Below are 4,689 nucleotides of genomic sequence, written 5' to 3' on the forward strand. Positions count from 1 at the left end.
ATTGGGTGTGTGCTTTTCTGGGAAAAATCAAGACAAAACAGCATCAAACGCCAACACAGACAATGAGAAGCAGGAACTCCCACTCACTGCGGGTGGGAGTGCCCGAGAATCCTGCTCCCCTGAAAGACAGTCTGGCCCAGGCTTACTAAGCCTCAGGCTCACAGGTTGGCGGTGTTGCTAGGTGACGCCAAGTCAGCTCTTCTGTCGTGGACAGCAGAAGCAAACGCCGCCTGTTCCTGCACCATCTTCACGACCAATCTTTGTCTGAGCCCATTGTTGGCAGCTTCTGTGCCAATCCATCTCACCGGGGTTCTTCTCTTTCACAAACCAAGGACCCAAGCTCACTACCATACAGTAGATGCTGACGCCTGGCGACCCTGTAGGCAGGGTAGAATGGACCCGGTGGGCTCCTGAGACGGTGACTCGTTATGGAAGTAGAAAGCCTCTTGTGTCTCCCACAGAATGGCTTGCGGTTTTGAACTGTTGGCATTGTGGTGAGCGGTCCGATGAGTAACCGCTCTGCCACCAGGGCCCCCTAAGATAAGATGTAGTCACTGGGCTCCTAGACGTTAACCCGCTGGAGCAAAAAGCCTATGTCTGCACAACACTCCTCTCACCGACGTTTATAGTCGCTCAGCTCATGTTGTCCTTGTCATTAGCTGCCATCGAGTTGCTTCTGACTCACAGTGACCCTATGCACACCAGAACGAAACACCACACAGTTCAGAGCCATCCTCACGATTGTTCTGATATTTGAGCCCATTCTTGCGGCCATGGTGTCAATCTATCTTGTTGAGGGCCTTCCTCTTTTTCACTGCCCCTCTACTTTGCCAAACGTGATGTCCTTCTCCAGGGACTTGTCTCTGCTGATAACATGCCTGTGATAGGTAGCTTTATTGTGCCAACCTGGCCAATCGGAACATGTGGGATGAATCAGGTCACAGTTTGATTGGTGGGCAAAAAGATAAATGATCCAGTAAGGCCCACCCATCTCTTTCTTGCTCTCTGGGGGATCAGACAAGTGTTCCCTGCTTTAGCTAGTTCTCTGCTTCAACTTGTGAGCTACACTACCTGTGGGACAGCCAACCTGTGGATCCTGTATTTGAGCTTGAGGTTCCTTCGCCACTCTCCTGGTGTGTACATCGCTTGAGCCTGAGGCTGCTGGATCCTGTCGTCTTGCATTGCTTGAGTTAGATATCCCATCCGAGCCTGCTTTGCTAAGCGCCTGAGTTGCTGACTGTTGGTGATCCACCCTGCGGTTTGCTGCCTGTGGGCGGACTCTGCCTGCATTGCCAAGGGAGGACTCTGCTGTCTGCTTCCTTACCTGGGACCCAGCAGCCCACGTGAGTTGAAGGACTTCCAGTCTATTAACTGTTCCACGGAAGCGAGTTAAACTGAGCCTCTGTACTGCTGCGTGGATTAATTAGCTGTTATTTTCCTTTGTGCAGTATCTAACTATCTAAAACCATAAGTGTCCTGGTTTTGTTTTTCTGTAGAACCCTGCCTGACACAATGCCCAAAGTACATGTGACAAATTTTCGCCTCCTCTGTCTCCAAGGAGCACTCCGCTGCACCTCTCCGCAGACCTGTTTGTTCTTCCGGCAGTCCATGGTACTTTCAATATTCTTGGACATTACCACCACGCAAATGCATTGATTCTTCGGTCTTCCTTCTTCAATGTCCAACTTTCACATGTGTAGGAGGTAAAGGGAGCCCCGATGGTGTACTGTGTTACTCGTTGGTCAGCAGTTTGAAACCACCAGCTGCTCTGACGGAGAACGATGAGGCATTCTACTCCTGTAAAGATTTACAGTCTCAGAAATCCACAGAGGCAGTTCCACTCTGTCCTACGTGTTCACCAGGAGTCAGAAATGACAACATGGAAGTCAGGTGCACGCGCGCGCGCGTGCGCGCGTGTGTGTGTGTGTGTGTGTGTGTGTGTGTGTAGAAGGAAGAATAAGATCTCTTGGTACTGTCTGCATAACTTTTTCTACAAACCTAAACCTTCTCTGGAAAATAACAATATCTATTTTGAATTCTTTTAAAAGCCTTGTGTTTTCTCTTCCGTGAAGGTTTACAAAGCAGTCCAGGGCCCTCGTCAGTCTCTACACACTTCATTCTGTGCCTTTTGGTGGCGTTCAGCAACGTGCACGGACGTTCTTCGGATGCCATTCCAACTGTCCCTTTGACACAGATGGAAGAAGACAACATTTCCTCGTGAAGGGCTGAGGGTCTACAGAGCAGAGTCTCACCTTCAGCAATTCACACGCATTCAGATTCAGCTCAAGCAGGGTCAGCCCCTCAATGGACCATGGCTCCTGCCACTTCCTCCCCACTGTGTTTCCTATTGCTACTCCTTTCCTAAACCTCTGTTCTTTGGTTCTCTAATGATTGATTAGGCTAAGTGTGTGTGTGTGTGTGTGTGTGTGTGTGTGTGTGTGTGGTCAGTTCCAGCCCTGAGGGTAAGGGCCTCCCCTGATCTCTAGCTGACCAGTAAGCCTGGTCTTTTTAACTTTGAGTTTTTTTTATTGTTTATCTTTTATTTCATAATCATCAATTTAACTCTGCTTTCCAGCTGGACTCAGGGGGAGTAAGGAAAGTAGGAAAGTCGAAGAACTGGAGTGAGAGCACAAGATGAACCGATACTGCAAGCACACGGGGAATAGAAGGGTGATTTCCCAAGCTACACAAGGAATGGTCTGGTGCTTAAGATGAAACAGAAAATTCTGATCACATTTAATTAGAGTTGTCCACAGTCAGCAATGGTGATCTTCTTGCTGGTCTTGCCATTCTTGGAACCACAACGCTCCATGGCTTCCACACTGTTCATGCCTTCCCTCACCTTACCAAAGACCACGTGCTTGCCATCCAACCATTCAGTCTTAGCGGTGCAGATAAAAAACTGGGAACTGTTCGTATTGGGTCCAGCATTTGCCATAGAAAGGATGCCAGGACCTGTGTGCTTCAGGATGAAGTTCTCATCTTCAAATTTCTCTCCATAGATGGACTTGCCACCAGTGCCATTATGGCGTGTGAAGTCACCACCCTGGCACATAAACCCTGGAATGATTCTGTGGAAGCAGGAACCTTTGTAACCAAAACCTTTCTCCCCAGTGCTCAGAGTGCAGAAGTTTTCTGCTGTCTTTGGAACTTTGTCTGCAAACAGCTCAAAAGAAACGCGGCCGAGGGGCTCGCCATCGGCGGCTATGTCTAAAAACACAGTAGGGTTGACCATGGCTGGGCACAGCAGGACCAGACAAGACTACAGGTTCAGGCGGCGGCGTCTGCAAAGCCTTAACTTTGAGTTTTGGTCCACATCTTTTTCCCACTCTCTCTCAGGTTTTCTAATGGGATCCCTTATAGAGCTGTTGGTCAAGTCGCTGGGCACCATCTTGTTCTTCTGGTCTCTGGACTGTGGGTGCTGGGATCATTGTTTCCACGACTCCTTTGACGGTCATCAGTCTTCCTTCTTCTGATTGGGGAGAGACCTGTAGTTTCACCTTATGAAAACTAAAATCCACGTGGGAGGGTGCACTGGAATGGATCGCGATGATGTCTACATGACTCTTTTTAAAGGTGATTTAATGATGGAAGTGTGTTTATATCATAAAAACTATTTTTTTGGGGGAAATAGAAAACTAAAATATCAACGACAACAACAAAAGATGCTGAAATTGGAGCCGGAAAAGTGTCCCTTCCTAGCTGCTTCCTGTTCCATCTGTCCTTTCAGTCTCACCAGAATGAGTGTTTGTGTGGGGCGGGACTCAGGGCCTCGCTTGAAGAGGAGGGAAACCAGGGATCACCCAGGGGCTGGGGGACAGCTCCGCCCAGAGGGGGCACTCAATCTGCAGTGGGGTGCTGAGAGAGAGTCCCAGACTGAGAGGGAGGGTCCCTCGGTGGGGGTGGAGTCACCTGCCTCCGATGGGCCAACCCCACCCCATCACGCATCAGAGTGTTCCCAGGCTCTGAAGGCAAGCTCCCCTTCCATGTCAGATGTCGGGGTGGGGAGCGGAGGATGGAGCCTGGGGGGAGGGGTGGACAGGCCTCAACCTTGCACCCCAACCTCAACAGACGTTATGAGAAGTGGCTGTGTACTCCGGGACCAGGGGCTTCATCTTCCGGAGCCTTCGTTTCTGCATCCACAGAAGAGATGAGCTTTGGAAGGGGCCCTGGTGCTGAAGTGGGTTAAGCACTTCCCTCTTAACTGAGAGGCTGCCAGTTGGAGCCCACCGGGCATGCAGTGGGAGAAGTGGCACTCTGCTCCCAGAAAGATTGAAAAAACTTTTCATTACAAATTAGAAAACAACCAAGCAAAAACCTGGTTGCTATCGAGTCAATTCCAACTCATAGCGACCCCGTAGCATTGGGTTGAACTGCTCCTGTGGGCTTCTGAGACTGTCACGCTTTACGGGTGGATTTGAACTGCTGGGCTTGCGGTTCAACATGTCGCCACTATGCCACTAGGGCTCCTGCTTTACCTATGAAATCAACCACTCGCCGAGCATCCCGATGGCTTGCCGTCTGAGATAGTTAAGGTTTGTTGTGCCAACCTGGCCGATCAACACATGTGGGGTTAATTGGAGGGAGGAGAGATAAATGGCTCGTTGAGCCTCACCTTTTTAATTCTCAGGTCTCTTGCTCTCTGATGGTCAGACCAGGGTGTGCCAGTTCCATGATTCAGCAGGCAAG

General features: G+C 49.9%; 1 pseudogene; it reads right to left on the minus strand.

The window, feature by feature from the left end:
- Positions 1 to 2,664: 2,664 nt before the first annotated feature.
- Positions 2,665 to 3,285, minus strand: LOC142430734 (peptidyl-prolyl cis-trans isomerase A pseudogene; annotated as a pseudogene).
- Positions 3,286 to 4,689: the final 1,404 nt, after the last annotated feature.

The sequence above is a fragment of the Tenrec ecaudatus genome, chromosome 1 (genome assembly GCF_050624435.1).
Source record: "Tenrec ecaudatus isolate mTenEca1 chromosome 1, mTenEca1.hap1, whole genome shotgun sequence".
NCBI classification, from domain to species: Eukaryota; Metazoa; Chordata; class Mammalia; order Afrosoricida; family Tenrecidae; genus Tenrec; species Tenrec ecaudatus.